Below are 17,772 nucleotides of genomic sequence, written 5' to 3'. Positions count from 1 at the left end.
ATAAAACTTTATATAAAACATCAGTAATGTCAGTCCTGGCTACATTAATAAACCAACAATGAGCAAATTAAAAAAAACTTTATATAAGAACATAGGTAATGTCAGTCCTGGTTACATTAATAAACCAACAATGAACAGATTAATAAAACTTTATATAAAACATCAGTAATGTCTGTCCTAGCTACATTAATAAACCAATAATGAACAGATTAATAAAACTTTATATAAGAACATAGGTACTGTTAGTACTGGCTACATTAATAAACCAACAATGAACAGATTAATAAAACTTTATATAAGAACATCAGTAATGTCTGTCCTAGCTACATTAATAAACCAACATTGAATAGATTAATAAACCTTTATGTAAGAACATCAGTAATGTCAGCCTGGCTACATTAATAAACCAACAATGAACAGATTAATAAAACTTTATATAAGAGCATCGGTAATGTCAGTCCTGGCTACATTAATAAACCAACAATAAACAGTTTAATAAAACTTTATCTAAGAACATCAGTAATGTCAGTCATGGCTACATTAATAAAACAACAATGAACAGATTAATAAAACTTTATGTAAGAACATCAGTAATGTCACTCCTGGCTACATTAATAAACCAACAATAAACAGTTTAATAAAACTTTATATAAGAACATCAGTAATGTCACTCCTGGCGACATTAATAAACCAACAATAAACAGTTTAATAAAACTTTATATAAGAACATCAGTAATGTCACTCCTGGCTACATTAATAAACCAACAATGAACAGTTTAATAAAACTTTATATAAGAACATCAGTAATGTCAGTCCTAGCTACATTAATAAACCAACAATAAACAGATTAATAAAACTTTATCTAAGAACATCAGTAATGTCAGTCATGGATACATTAATAAAATAACATTGAACAAATTTAAAAAAAAATTATATAAGATCATCAGTAATGTCAGTCCTGGTTAGATTAATAAACCAACATTGAACAGATAAATAAAACTTTATATAATATCATCAGTAATGTCAGTTCTGGCTACATTAATAAACCAACAATGAACAGATTAATAAAACTTTATATAAGAACATAGGTAATGTCAGTCTTGGCTACATTAATAAACCAACAATGAACAGATTAATAAATCTTTATATAAGATCAACAGTAATGTCTTTCCCAGTTACATTAATAAACCAATAATGAACAGATTAATAAATCTTTATATAAGATCATCAGTAATGTCAGTCCTGGCTTCATTAATAAACCAACATTGAACAGATTAATAAATTTTTATATAAGATCATCAGTAATGTCAATCCTGGCTACATTAATAAACCAACAATGAACAGATTAATAAAACTTTATATAAGATCATCAGTAATGTCAGTCCTAGTTACATTAATAAACCAATAATGAACAGATTAATAAAACTTTATATAAGAACATAGGTACTGTTAGTACTGGTTACATTAATTAACCAACAATGAACAGATTAATAAACTTTATATAAGATTATCAGTAATGTCTATCTTGGCTACATTAATAAACCAACATTGAACAGATTAATAAAACTTTATATAAGAACATAGGTAATATCAGTCCTGGCTACATTAATAAACCAACAATGAACAGCTTAATAAAACTTTACATCAGAACATCAGTAATGTCAGCCCTGGCTACATTAATAAACCAACAATGAATAGATTTATAAAACTTTACATAAGAACATCAGAAATGTCAGTCCTGGTTATATTAATAAACCAACAATGAACAGATTAATAAAACTTTATATAAGATTATCAGTGATGTCTGTCCTGGCTACATTAATAAACCAACAATGAAGTGATTAATAAAACTTTATATAAGAATATCGGTAATGTCAGTCTTGGCGACATTAATAAACCAACAATGAACAGATTAATAAAACTTTATGTAAGAACATAGGTAATGTCAGTCCTGGTTACATTAATAAACCAACAATGAACAGATTAATAAAACTTTACATAAGAACATAGGTAATGTCAGTCCTGGTTACATTAATAATCCAACACTGAACAGATGAATAAAACTTTATATAAAACATCAGTAATGTCAGTCCTGGCTACCTTAATAACCAAGAATGTCAACTGTAATAAAATCATCCATGGGTTCTCAAATGAAATAATACATGAGAGTATCAATATTTCTAACTTTGGATAACTCAGTAAAAAGCAGAGAAAAAAAGAATAATAAAACCATCCATAGATTCATTAATAAACAGTGCATCAGATTATCAGTAATGCTAACATTAGAAACATAACAAACAACCATTGATAAATTAATAAATATATCTATAGGCAAAGTAATAAAACCAATAATAGATTCGTCAACACAGCTAGTCATGAATACATTGATAAAACTAATCATAAATAATTTACTAAAGTTCTTCTATGATTTATGAGGAAGACGAAAATGTTGTTTAACTCGTCTGTTTCTTCCTTTCTACACATAACTATTGATAATACAACACATTATAATGAAGTAACTTGGTTCACAACGCTGTTGCAATGCTATTTTATGGGTTAATTACAAATTAAGCTCTTAATAAAAAATAATGGATAAATATATATGAGATAACTCACGTAAATAACATTGTTGTAATATTATTATTTGTTGACAAGTATTTAAATGTTACCTGTTTCCACCAAATTTACTAAAATAGTAGCTTAATGTTCTGTATTCTCCTCTGAGATATTTCCATGACCATGGAATTTTGGATCGTGTCCCTACCTTGTTCCTGATAATGGGAGCTGTACAAGGGGGTATTTTACTTGTTGGACTACTTTTGTACCAAGAACCTCCGTCAGAGACACTTGAGGTAAGAAAGATTTGTTCAGATAATTATCTTGTACTATTAATCAAACTGACAACTAAAATTAAAACCTGAACCATTAGGTGGAACTTCTTGGTTCTTGGCGTTAGTGGCGACTATTAATTGTCGCTTATGAAAATGTCCCATCAGTATTATTCAGCTGGTCAATCGTGATTATTGTTGGTTGACTTCCTTTATGAGACGTCTTCTCGGTATTTTGCTATTTTCGTTAAAACATGGCATTATTGGGCATTTTATCTAGAACTTAAAAAATATATTGATTGTTGACATTACTGTATGCTAAATATTAATCAACTATCCTGAATATGTTTTAAAACCGTGTTTTAAACCTAAAAAATCATTCTAAGGTAAAGAATCCAATAAGTTCCAATAAGTTTATGTTATGAAAGTTTATTTTTCTCCACTTAGACAACAATGTTCTATAAAAACTCACACCCCAATGTATCCATACAATACAATAGCTATTATGATGTAGAAAATAAAAGAAATTACTAATGAAAAGTGTACCGAGTAAATCTCCAGAATTAGGGATATGTAAAAACTTGAGGTTTATCATTGTTTAATGTTTTGACAGTAAATATCGAAACACAGCTTTGTTTGTTTGTTTGTTTTTAATTTTCGCACAAAGCTATTCGAGGGCTATGTGTGCTAGCCGTCCCTAATTTTGCAGTGTAAGACTAGAGGGAAGGCAGCTAGTCATCACCACCCACCGCCAACTCTTGGGCTACTCTTTTACCAACAAAAAGTGGGATTGACCGTCACATTATAACGCCCACACGGCTGGGAGGGCGGGCATGTTTAGCGCGACTCGGATGCAAACCTGCGACCCTCAGATTACGAGCGCATGCCTTAACGCGCTCGGCCATGCCGGGCCCGAAACACAGCAGGAAATCGTGTGTATTGCTGAAACTTAATATTGGTTATTTATAGTGTTACAAGAGTTGTACATACCTTTTAAGGAAAGAGAAGACTATTCGGTGATACCAGTAGAAAATTCATCCAATCATAAAGTAGAAGAAACAGAACAGTCATTTCCAAGAGAACTTGAAGTGACACCAAAAGAAGCTTTGAAGATGTATGAATTTTACATCTTACTGGTAATGTGCATCGGTTCGTTACATTCATCACTGTTTGTGAATAATTTTTATAAGGTAAGTGGCGTGTTCTAATATTAATATGTTCTATTAGTACGCCTTATTTTTTTTCTTAACGGGTTAAAAATACAAACAATTTGTAATTTGATCATGATAATACAATATCGTATAAGAAAACATTATGTTACCTAACATGATATACCATCATGTATAATATAATATAAATAAAATAATAATAAACTGTACAGGGTGTGTTGATGAAGATTATCTGATATGTTGTGTTTGTCAATATTTTTCAATATTCATTGGTAAAAGAGTAGCCCATGAATTGTCGGTGGGTGGTGATGACTAGCTACCTTCAATTAGTCTTACACTGCTAAATTAGAGAGGGCTAACGCTGATAGCCCTCGTGTGGCTTTGCGCGAAATTCCAAAACAAACAAACGTACTAACTAGGGCATAGAAAAAATTTCAAAGAATCAAAGCTGGAGGTTATGCTAGATTTAGCAAGTATTATTAGTACAACAAATCACATTATTTTATTTTTAGACATATGGACAAACATTTATAGATGATGACATATTTCTAGCCACAACTTGATCTACATCTTCATTGTCCACGTTGTCCTTAGGGTGGTCGTAGATCTCATAGCCACAACTTGATCTACATCTTCATTGTCCACGTTGTCCTTAGGGTGGTCGTAGATCTCATAGCCACAACGGGATCTGCATCTTCATTGTCCACGTTGTCCTTAGGGTGGTCGTAGATCTCATAGCCACAACGGGATCTACATCTTCATTGTCCACGTTGTCCTTAGAGTGGTCGTAGATCTCATAGCCACAACGGGATCTACATCTTCATTGTCCACGTTGTCCTTAGGGTGGTCGTAGATCTCATAGCCACAACTTGATCTACATCTTCATTGTCCACGTTGTCCTTAGGGTGGTCGTAGATCTCATAGCCACAACGGGATCTGCATCTTCATTGTCCACGTTGTCCTTAGGGTGGTCGTAGATCTCATAGCCACAACGGGATCTACATCTCCATTGTCCACGTTGTCCTTAGAGTGGTCGTAGATCTCATAGCCACAACGGGATCTACATCTTCATTGTCCATGTTGTCCTTAGGGTGGTCGTAGATCTCATGCAGGACAAAATACCTTTCAAGATAAAGAACCTAACGGATAAAATATATTTCTGTGTATGATTAAAAATTTCCATTTATGGTTATTCTAAATATTACAATTTCAGTTGAAAGTTAATTATCCAAAACCAGGAAATTATTTTGAGAGAACCAAATCTAACCTATTAATTTTTTTCAAATTTTAAATATTAATTTCAGTGATTTTTAAGTTATTTTCAATTGACAGCAAATTATCCAAAAACAAACTTTTGTACAAATGAATTTAATTGTTTGTAATTAAACAACAAGCTACAAAGTGGGATATCTGTGCTCTGCCTACTACGAGTATCAAAACCTGGTTTATGTGCCACTGAATTAATTAATTAATATTTATGATTTTGGAGATGTATTATAATCTTAATAATCCAATGTGAATTAGAGCACGTTTCTTTAGATAATTTATTCTCGTCAAAATCAGTATTTATATCAGTGATCTTTTGTCTCAATATTAAAACGTTATAAAGTGGTTTACTTAAATGACCCCACTAACATTACAATGTGGTGTTAGCAAATACCTGTGAAATGTACTTATCTAGAACTAAAGTTGGATTAAATTATGGTCTCTGACACTAAAGGGATTTTTATTTATCAAAAGGTTTACGTTGGACGACAGATTTGGCATCGCGTCAGAAGAGTCTCTTCTTTACTTGAGTTATAAAGTTTTACTACGTTTCAATCTAAGAATTTGGTTGGACTTCAATTTCGAGCGATAGTTACACACGAGGTGTTTGTTAACAGCCGTCCATTATTTAGTAGCTCGAAGGAAAGCAGCTAGTCATCACCAGGAAGGAAAGCAACTAGTCATCATCATCCACCACCTACACTTGAGCTAGCCTTTTGCTAACAAACAGTGGGATTGATCGTAAATTATAACTGTACTATCACTGAAATGCGAGTATATGAGTGAGTGTAATCCGAATTCGCGACACTCAGATTGCGACTCGAGTGCCCTGAACACCAGGCTATGTCATACCCAATCTCACAGCTTAGTTTTCACCCCATTAAATCTATAAACTGGGCGTTAACTCTTTATCTAAAACAAATTACTAAAAATATGTAGAAAAGACTAAATAGTGCTTGTTTAAAAATCATACGTTATGTCAAGTCGATTGTACTGATCTCAAACAAATATTAATAATCTGTAGCACATTTGTGTCTACTTTATTATTATTGATTTCACTATAGTTGAATAAGTTTGCATTTCATGAATTTCAGTAAAACTCATACAGCAACTCTAAGACATTACTCGTCGACGAACATGGTTATGGGTCTCTCCTGTTACAACTTTATGTTTTACCTTCTCTTGGATTCAAACATCCACACACGTTTCTCCTGATAGGTGACTCTTGAGAGATTCTGGAAGTTGAAGGATGCCCAAGGTTCTGCAATATGTTACTGTGATTGTGCAATTCTTTAGACGAGAAGCCCAGAAGTGGTGACCGCATGGCTGAACAGCTGTGGTTCAAGTCAGTGGAGTGACAGTGTTAAAGCACTCTAATGAGTGTTGTTGGCATTATGTCTAGTACTGGTACAATAAAATTGCTATACTAATTAAATAAGACAGTGTAGCATGATCCATTGTAGGGATTAAAAACAGTTTGAAATAAATAGGCCCGAAATCATTCTCTGTTGTTGTTTTTAAATGAACAATTAGAATAAAAGAAAACCAACAATAGGTAAACTGAAGAATCTGGAAGAACAAATTTACGATCACATACAATGTTTGAACTCTACTTTTCGATTGGACATTCGTTATCATAAAAGTTTTTTTAGTGCACTGTTAGTCCGACTTCCCAAATATAGTAAAATATTTAGACTTGTTAGCAGAAAACATGACCACAAGAGATGGAACTCACCAAAGTCGTCATCACAAGAGAGTGAACTATCCAAAGTTATCGTCACAAGAGAATGAACTAACCAAAGTTATCATCACAAGAGAGTGAACTAACCAAAGTTATCATCACAAGAGAATGAACTAACCAAAGTTATCATCACAAGAGAGTGAACAAACCAAAGTTATCATCACAAGAGAGTGAACTAACCAAGGTTATCATCACGAGAGAGTGAACTCACCAAAGTTATCATCACGAGAGAATGAACTAACCAAAGTTATCATCACAAGAGAGTGAACTAACCAAAGTTATCATCACAAGAGAATGAACAAACCAAAGTCATCATCACAAGAGAGTGAACTAACCAAAGTTATCATCACAAGAAAGTGAACAAACCAAAGTGATCATCACAAGAGAGTGAACTCACCAAAGTTATCATCACAAGAAAATGAACAAACCAAAGTTATCATCACAAGAGAGTGAACTAATCAAAGTTATCATCACAAGAGAAAGAACCAACCAAAGTTATCATCACAAGAGAGTGAACTAACCAAAGTTATCATCACAAGAAAGTGAACAAACCAAAATGATCATCACAAGAGAGTGAACTAACCAAAGTTATCATCACAAGAGAGTGAACAAACCAAAGTTATCATCACAAGAGAGTGAACTAACCAAAGTTATCATCACAAGAGATGAACTCACCAAAGTCATCATCACAAGAGAGTGAACTAACTAAAGTTATCATCACAAGAGAGTGAACTAACCAAGGTTATCATCACGAGAGAATGAACTAACCAAAGTTATCATCACAAGAGAGTGAACTAACCAAAGTTATCATCACAAGAGAATGAACTAACCAAAGTTATCATCACAAGAGAGTGAACAAACCAAAGTCATCATCACAAGAGAGTGAACTAACCAAAGTTATCATCACAAGAAAGTGAACAAACCAAAGTGATCATCACAAGAGAGTGAACTCACCAAAGTTATCATCACAAGAAAATGAACAAACCAAAGTTATCATCACAAGAGAGTGAACTAATCAAAGTTATCATCACAAGAGAAAGAACCAACCAAAGTTATCATCACAAGAGAGTGAACTAACCAAAGTTATCATCACAAGAAAGTGAACAAACCAAAATGATCATCACAAGAGGTAGACTAACCAAAGTTATCATCACAAGAGAGTGAACAAACCAAAGTTATCATCACAAGAGAGTGAACTAACCAAAGTTATCATCACAAGAGATGAACTCACCAAAGTCATCATCACAAGAGAGTGAACTAACTAAAGTTATCATCACAAGAGAGTGAACAAACCAAAGTGATCATCACAAGGGAGTGAACTAACCAAAGTTATCATCACAAGAGATGAACTCACCAAAGTCATCATCACAAGAGAGTGAACTCACCAAAGTTATCATCACAAGAGAATGAACTCACCAAAGTCATCATCACAAGAGAGTGAACAAACCAAAGTGATCATCAGAAGAGAGTGAACTAATCAAAGTTATCATCACAAGATAGTGAACTAACCAAAGTTATCATCACAAGAGAGTGAACAAACCAAAGTTATCATCACAAGAGAATGAACTAACCAAAGTTATCATCACAAGAGAGTGAACAAACCAAAGTTATCATCACAAGAGAGTAAACAAACCAAAGTTATCATCACAAGAGAATGAACTAACCAAAGTTATCATCACAAGAGAGTGAACAAACCAAAATGATCATCACAAGAGAGTGAACTAACCAAAGTCATCATCACAAGAGATTAACTCACCAGTCATCATCACAAGAGAGTGAACTCACCAAAGTTATCATCACAAGAGAGTGAACTCACCAAAGTTATCATCACAACAGAGTGAACTAACCAAAATTATCATCACAACAGAGTGAACTAACCAAAGTTATCATCACAGGAGATGAACTCACCAAAGTCATCATCACAAGAGAGTGAACTAACCAAAGTTATCATCACAAGAGAGTGAACAAACCAAAGTTATCATCACAAGAGAGTGAACTAACCAAAGTTATCATCACAAGAGATGAACTCACCAAAGTCATCATCACAAGTGAGTGAACTCACCAAAGTTATCATCACAACAGAGTGGACTCACCAAAGTTATCATCACAACAGAGTGAACTAACCAAAGTTACCATCACAAGAGAGTGAACTAACCAAAGTCATCATCACAAGAGAATGAACTCACCAAAGTCATCATCACAAGAGAGTGAACAAACCAAAGTGATCATCAGAAGAGAGTGAACTAATCAAAGTTATCATCACAAGATAGTGAACTGACCAAAGTTATCATCACAAGAGAGTGAACAAACCAAAGTTATCATTACAAGAGAATGAACTAACCAAAGTTATCATCACAAGAGAGTGAACAAACCAAAGTTATCATCACAAGAGACTAAACAAACCAAAGTTATCATCACAAGAGAATGAACTAACCAAAGTTATCATCACAAGAGAGTGAACAAACCAAAATGATCATCACAAGAGAGTGAACTAACCAAAGTTATCATCACAAGAGATGAACTCACCAGTCATCATCACAAGAGAGTGAACTCACCAAAGTTATCATCACAAGAGAGTGAACTCACCAAAGTTATCATCACAACAGAGTGAACTAACCAAAGTTATCATCACAACAGAGTGAACTAACCAAAGTTATCATCACAGGAGATGAACTCACCAAAGTCATCATCACAAGAGAGTGAACTAACCAAAGTTATCATCACAGAGAGTGAACAAACCAAAGTGATCATCACAAGAGAGTGAACTAACCAAAGTTACCATCACAAGAGGTGAACTAACCAAGTTATCATCACAAGAGAGTGAACAACCAAAGTTATCATCACAGAGATGAACTCACCAAAGTCATCATCACAAGAGAGTGAACTCACCAAAGTTATCATCACAGAGAGTGAACTCACCAAAGTTATCATCACAAGAGAGTGAACTCACCAAAGTCATCATCACGAGAAAGTGAACTCACCAAAGTTATCATCACAAGAGAGTGAACTCACCAAACTTAGCATCACAAGAAATTGAACTCACCAAATTCATATCCAATATTTTCTTACCATGAACATGTTTTGCTGAATGCATAGTTAAAATGTAATTACAAAATGGCATAGAGGGCTCAGATACGAGTCAAGGAAGTCTTTGACGAACATTCAACTCTTACTAACTGCATAATTTTTCAAACTTTTTGTGAGTTGTAGATAATTCTTTCAAAGCTATAATTGCAGATTTAATCTGCATTCAAAATGCCAGTTCAAAAGTCCTTATCAAGAGGTTAATAGTGAAAGGCTATAATGCTGTTGACATACATGATATTAAAAATACACTGGTAAATATTTCTTTGCAGAATTCGTTTTGTCATATTACATTATGAGACTTTTAAACAGTTTTTGTGTAATTAACCGTAACATTGTGCTGAACTCCTGCTGTAATTTGTAGCTTACAAAATAAATATATTAATTTATTAGAAGTAACAGACTGATAATTATATGTATCTTATTAAATACTCACCAGGTTTATACAGATCCTTGATACAAAAATCATGACGAAATCTTGCATGGTTTGGTTCTTCACTGTTGTTTGTGATGAAAGAAAATTATCCAGTTGTGAATAAACGCATAGCAGGATTGTACTGTTTATATATATGTAATAAAGAATATACACAAACCATTCCTAATTACCACACAATCTTATATAAATCTTAGCTTAACAATCCTTAATAATATAAAGGAACAAATGGTTAGGTTTGATTATTTATTATGAAAGCCAGGTTCACATACCATGACTGATTAGTCATGTGTGCTAACCAGCCACTTTAGATGACAGCTTTTGGTCTTTACTTACATATAGACTAATCACATGATGTATTCTAGGTTATTTTTTTGTTTCTATACCTAAAGAGGTACAAACAGTAATGCGCTCCGTACTCTGAGGCTGCGGATGGGCTATAAGTTGTTCAAATCTCACTATTTCAACAGTGCCACATCAGTTGGCGGCTGGTGCTGTCCACTATCTTCTTTCCCTCTGGCTGTTACTTCACACTGTAAACGCGGAAATTTAAAAGAAACAGATTATCAGTTATTAGTACTGATGTTATATCAAGTGTTCATTGACAGATCAATTTGATACTGACACAAAAGACAATACCGAAAACTAGGAAGTTAATCATAACTCACATTAGTAGAACGGCCCGGCATGGCCAGTTGGTTAAGATATTCAATTCGTAATCCAAATGTCGCGGGTTTGAATCCCCGTCACACCAAACATACTCGTCCTTTCAGCCGTAGGAGCGTTATAATGTGACGGTTAATCCCACTATTCGTTGGTAAAAGAGTAGCCCAAGTGTGGGCGTCGAGGGGTGAGGACTAGCTGCCTTCATTCTAGTCTTACGTTATTAAATTAGGAACGGCTAGCGCAGATAGTCCTCGTGTATTTTTGCACAAAATTCAAAACAAACAAACCATTTGTAGAACATCTTGCAAAACTGATTATTCAAAGTTATATTTGAAACATATATATATATATATATATTTGTAAAAACAGCTCGTTTGGTTGAGAAAATATTTTACGTAAGGAAGCGAACAACGTTTCGACCTTCTTCGGTCATCGTCAGATTCACAAAGAAAGAAAGAGGTAACTCTCTCTCTGGTATTTGGGTATATATATTTGTATACCCAGGAGGGTCAGGTACACTAGACCTCTTTCTCCTTCCATGACTTTGTTGGAGTAGCCAGATTAATATATTTCGAGTAAATACTGAATGGCTGGAGTGATATCATAAGTTTAGTCAGGTCCTTTTCACGACAATGTCCATTTATATTGTTCTTTGATTTTATTATTATTATTATTTAATAAGTCTAGAACGTAGGTGGCCTGTTTTATTTTAGCTCTATTCTATTATTGCTGGCCCGGCATGGCCAAGCGTGTTAAGGCGTGCGACTCCTACTCTGAGGGTCGCGTGTTCGCATCCCGGTCGCGCCAAACATGCTCGCCCTATCAGCCGTGGTGGCGTTATAATGTGACGGTCAATTCCACTATTTGTTGGTAAAAGAGTAGCCCAAGAGATGGCGGTGGGTGGTGATGACTAGCTGCCTTTTCTCTAGTCTTACACTGCTAAATTAGGGACGGCTAGCACAGATAGCCCTCGAGTAGCTTTGTGCGAAATTCCAAACAAACAAAATCTATTATTGCTATTATTACTATTTAATAAGTCTAGAACGTAGGTGGCCTGTTTTATTTTAGCTCTAGTCGAATATTGCTATTATTATTATTATTTTAAATTTGATTTTATCTTAAAGATCTGATGTACAAATTTAACGGGGAGAGGTGTTTAGGTCTCTCATCATCATATGTACAATATCTGTCTAGTTCGCATAACAACTCATTTTTTTGCCAATTTTTATCAAAATATTTTATTGTACTATGTAGAAGTCTATCTGGTATTGTTTGTGTGTTTGAGTAATTGTGCATGAACTTTGAGGAAGTGGTTTGTCTTCTGTATGCTGATGTAATTAGTGTATTCTGTAATGTTTGGAGTTTGGTTTGTATTTGTTTTTCACTTATATTGATCCATGCAGGAGCTGCATAGTCTATTACTGGTCTAATGTACGTCTTGTATATTTTAATTATTTCTGGTGTTGTTCCGTAGTTTTTACCAGTTAGACTCCTAGCATAGTTTATTTTTCGCCGAATTTTAGTTTTTGTTATTTACATGTTTTATCCAGGTAAGTTTTGAATCACATGTTAATCCTAAATATTTTGCAGTTGTAACAGTCTGGAGAAGATCTCCATTCATATAAATCTACGGTTGTGCTTTTTCATGTTTCGTTGATTTTGAAAATATCACTAATTATGTCTTCGCTGTGTTTATTTTAATTCTATATTTTTCACAATATTCACTTAATCTGTTTAGTTGTGGTTGTAAGTTAGTGGCTGCTATTTCTGGTGTTGGGGCACTTTTCCAAATTGTTACATCATCAGTGAACTGAGACGCGTATCCATAGGTTGGGTCTTCAAGTAGCATATTATTTACATACATGATGAAGAGAATAGGACTAACCACCCTCCTTGAGGAACTCCAGCTTCTGGAGTGAAGAACTCCGAGAAAGTTCCCTTTACGTTTACTCTGGATTTTCTATTTTCCAAAAAGTTAGATAACCAGCGTATTAATAATTCCACACAGTTGACCCACTTCATACATACGGAACCGAATACCATCGTGCCATACAGTGTCGAATGCTTTCTAGATATCGAGAAAGCAGACGACAGTGCACTCTTTTTTATTAAAGCTATTAATTATTGTTTCAGTTAATCTAATTAAATGATCTGTTGTTTGTCTATATTTTCTAAATCCGTTTTGTTCTTCTGGTAATTTTGAATTAATCTCCAAAAATGTGGAGAGCCTATTACTTATTATTCTTTCGAGAATTTTACGTACACAGCTGGTCAGGCTGTAACTGTTTGTCGATAACTGTTTGGTTTATTAGCTCAGTTTTGTGCCAGGTTTTTGAATAAATTTGGTATTAACTGGAATGTCATATTTTGTTACTAGTTTTTGCCAAATGTTAGTTATTTTTCTGCTGATCTCGGGATTATATGGTATGCAGCATTATGTTACCATTATGTCTGAACTAGCATACCTTACACCACTTTTAACAGTACACGTTCATCCGATCGTTAAGAAACTAAGAAATTTAAACCAAAGAATTATCAATAGAAGAAATAACATATATTTCATTCAACAATGTAGAAAGGAACAACTAAATCCTAATTTTGTAAAGGTAAAACTATCAAAACATTATCCAAAATTTACAGACAAAAACTACTTAAAGCCATGTTGAACACGAGATACAAAGAACTACATGACTTACAAAAACAAAAAATGAACCTAGACCATCAACTGGCATGCTGCACCAAACCAGAGATTTACAGACTTATACAACGAAACATAAACCAAATCAATACTAAGAACCACAGAGACAAAAAGATCTGCCACAACAAAAACTAGAAAAATTAAGATACAAACAGAAAAGACATCACGACAAACCGTTAACTAACCTCATAATTAACAGATCCGACCGACAATTAAACACAGACGAGATACATCTACTTAACAAAGGACTCAACTTCGCAATAGCACCTAGGTACATTCCAACCATAGAAATCAAAACATGTTTAGAAGATCTAGCCAGAAGACTTGTGATACTTTCTACAGAGAAGAAAAACAAGGAAACAACCAAAAACAACCAACAGAAAGAAGACAACTTAGACAATTGTATTGACATCCAACAGCCAAACTTCCCAGGAAAAATTAAAAATTTATATTTTCCAGAAACACCTAAAAACAACATCTTAAACGATTTTTTCAAAGAATTTTCTTACAAAACCATCAAATAATTTCACAAAACAGAAAGCTAAAAAACAATCTTACAAAAAGAGACATTAATTCCATTAAAAACCTAAAATAAGACAGAAACATAAAAATTCTAAAAGCAGATAAAGGTAACGCTATAGTAATAATAAATACGAATGAATACATCCAAAAAATGAAGAACATCCTATCAGACACAAACAAATTTAAACTAATACACACAAATCTAACAAAGACACACGAAACACAACTTAACAAATTACTACTACAAATGAAAAAAGCCAACACAATTTCACAAACACTTTATTCCTACCTACGTAAAACCGACTCACGCCAGCCACAAATATACGACATCCCCAAACCTCATAAACCAGATTGTCCATTACGACCAATAATGTCCACATATGAATCGTTTAATTACAATCTTGGTAAATACATAGCATGGGCATTCTCCAAATATGTAACATCAGCCAGCTCATTCATCAAAGACTCTTTTAATTTCAAGTCGAATCTAAATCAACTTAATCATAAAGCTTTAATGGCCAGTTTCGATGTTATATCCCTCTTTACAGAAGTTCCAACCACTAAAGCCTGCAAGATCGCCTTAAAACTCTATATCCGAGACCCTAACCCATTTGTAGAAAAATTCCTAGCACCAATTAGCAACCCTCATAGAATTCACCACGATGAAGACAAACTTCATGTTCAACAACCACAACTATATACAAACAAATAGCCTGAGCATGGGCAACCCAGTATCACCAGTTCTAGCCAATATTTTATGACATAAGTTGAAACACAAGCAATTAACACAGCATTACATCCACCACTATACTGGTACAGATATGTAGATGACACGATTGCGGGATTCACATCTACAGAACACACACTTAATTTTTTCAATCACATTAACTCTATGCATCCCAACATTAACTTCACATGTGAACAGGAAGAAAGCAATCAAATATCATTTCTTAACCTCAAAATTACAACAACCGATACACAATTTAAAACAGAAATCCACCGAAACTTCACCCATAATGGACTATACATTCCTTGGGACTCAGCACATGAAACAAAACAAAAACTCAACATACTAAGAAACCAAATAAACACAGCCATAAAACTATGCTCACCAGATAAAATTAACGATGAATTAGACAAAATAAAAAAAAAAATACTTCATCAACATCAATAAGTTCCTCCACAAACCAGAAAACATTATACGTACACACCTAGACATAAAGCAAAATCAACTAACAAAAGTAAATATATCTCACGAATCAAAAAATCACGAAACCATATACTGCTGCACACCATGTATTCCCGACATCAGCAGAAACATGACCAAAATTTGGTAAAAACTAGTAACAAAATATGACATTCCGGTTAAAACCAAATTTATTCAAAAAACAGGCACAAAACTGAGGTCTATACTATGTAAAAACTACACTGACAAACACCACACCAACATTATTTACAAAATACAATGTGATAACTGCCACAACTTCTATATTGGAGAAACAAGTAGAAAAATGGAAATCAGATTCAAAGAACATAAAAAGTCATCATCAACACTCAAATACTAAATAAAGAAACAAACATAAACAAACGCAAAATTGAAAAAGCCTTACTTATACAACAACTTAAACTCAAAATAAACCAAAACAAAGGAAAACCTTTACACCTATATTAAAAATAATATAATAAATAATATAAAATTATATATTCAAACATCTAACACCGCTCTCTACATTCCGACACTCAGTTACACAACCCCCTTTCAAACATGTGGTCAGCTTCCGGTCAGTTACCTCTCTCTTTGTGAACCTGACGATGACCGAAGAAGGACGAAACATTGTTCGCTCCTCTATGTAAAATATTTTCTCAACCCAAACGAGCCGTTTTTACGTATATATTTTTCTCTACAAATAGGTGTTCTCGACATCACTGATTACAAATGAAACAGTTTCTCCCGCAAATGTATTATATATTAGTAAGTTCAGTTCTTCTCCTATTCGTTATTACTTTGGAATGTTAATTATTCTGAACTGGAGCGTCTACATCTTTAACAAATATTGGTAATTTATTTTAGTCTCTTTGAGTTGAATAAATAGTTATTTGTAATTTTTTCTAGCCTTCACAACTAGAGATAAAACATATGTAATTTTAAGTAATAAAGCAAACTTGCGTCAGTATATTTCAGCTTTTCTTCAGCCACTTCGGATTTCCTCATTAATTTCTATTACAGTGTAAGTGTATTAATTTGTAATACACTACACGATGTTTACCTCCTGATTTTTATAATTCAGTTATACTTTTATCAGTTTTCTATTTATTAACGCTGAAATTCCTCAAAGCTTTAACCTAAAATTGTATCTCAGAACGGCTGGTATGGGTATTAACATTTTTATTTATAACGAGAGAATAACGTTTCGACCTCCCTAGGTCATCCTAATATTAACCTGAGGATGACCCAGGAAGGTCGAAACGTTGTTCTTTCCTTATCAGTAAAAGTGTTAATACCCATACCAGCCGTTCTGAGATACACATTTACTTTAAGTGGGTTTCTCGTACTTAAGAATTCCTTTACTTAAAACTGTTATATAAACATTTAACACGTAGTTATTTTCCTAGGACTGAAACACTGCTGCTGTTTACCCTGGTGGTGACATCTTACGGTGAAATAATAATATTAATAATGAGGATTTGTATACTATTTGCTACGTTTCCTGCTGAGTTTCTATGTATTCCTTCCATTGTTGCTGAAGTGTTTCAAAACAAACACACAGTTTTCATCTAGGGAATGATCTACTTCGTAGTGGTAAGTAAATAGAGAAAGTATAAACTAATAATAAACATACAACCTATGATTTATGGAATAGTCTACTGTGTAGTGATAAGTAAATAGAGAAAGTATAAACTAATAATAAACACACAGCTATGATTTACGGAATAGTCTACTGTGTAGTGGTAAGTAAATAGAGAAAGTATAAACTAATAATAAACATACAGTTAAGATTTACGGAATAGTTACTGTGGAGTGATAAGTAAATAGACAGAGTATAAACTAATAATAAACATACAGCTATGTTTTACGGAATAGTCTACTGTGTAGTGGTAAGTAAATAGAGAAAGTATAAACTAATAATAAACATACAGTTAAGATTTACGGAATAGTTACTGTGGAGTGATAAGTAAATAGACAGAGTATAAACTAATAATAAACATACAGCTATGATTTACGGAATAGTTACTATGTTTTGATCAGTAAATAGAGAAAGTATAAACTAATAATAAACATACAGCTATGATTTACGGAATACTTACTGTGTAGTGATAAGTAAATAGAGAAAGTATAAACTAATAATAAACTTACAGCTATGATT

The 17,772-nt window shown here is 33.5% G+C and overlaps 1 protein-coding gene across 4 annotated transcripts in view; it reads left to right on the top strand.

Moving 5' to 3' along the window:
- The first annotated feature begins 3,864 nt into the window (after window positions 1-3,864).
- Window positions 3,865-17,772, top strand: part of LOC143229934 (apicoplast pyruvate carrier 1-like) — a 52,917-nt gene continuing 39,009 nt past the window's right edge. For all 4 annotated transcript variants that reach the window (XM_076462807.1, XM_076462806.1, XM_076462808.1 and 1 more), the window contains exons 1-2: window positions 3,865-4,018; window positions 17,021-17,207. The gene's annotated coding sequence lies outside the window, so the exon portion shown is untranslated. The remainder of the gene's footprint in view (window positions 4,019-17,020; window positions 17,208-17,772) is intronic.

This window comes from Tachypleus tridentatus, chromosome 10, assembly GCF_004210375.1.
Source record: "Tachypleus tridentatus isolate NWPU-2018 chromosome 10, ASM421037v1, whole genome shotgun sequence".
Classification (NCBI taxonomy): Eukaryota; Metazoa; Arthropoda; class Merostomata; order Xiphosura; family Limulidae; genus Tachypleus; species Tachypleus tridentatus.
Note: the sequence above shows the minus strand (reverse complement) of the source record. Positions and strands in the feature narration are given on the sequence as shown.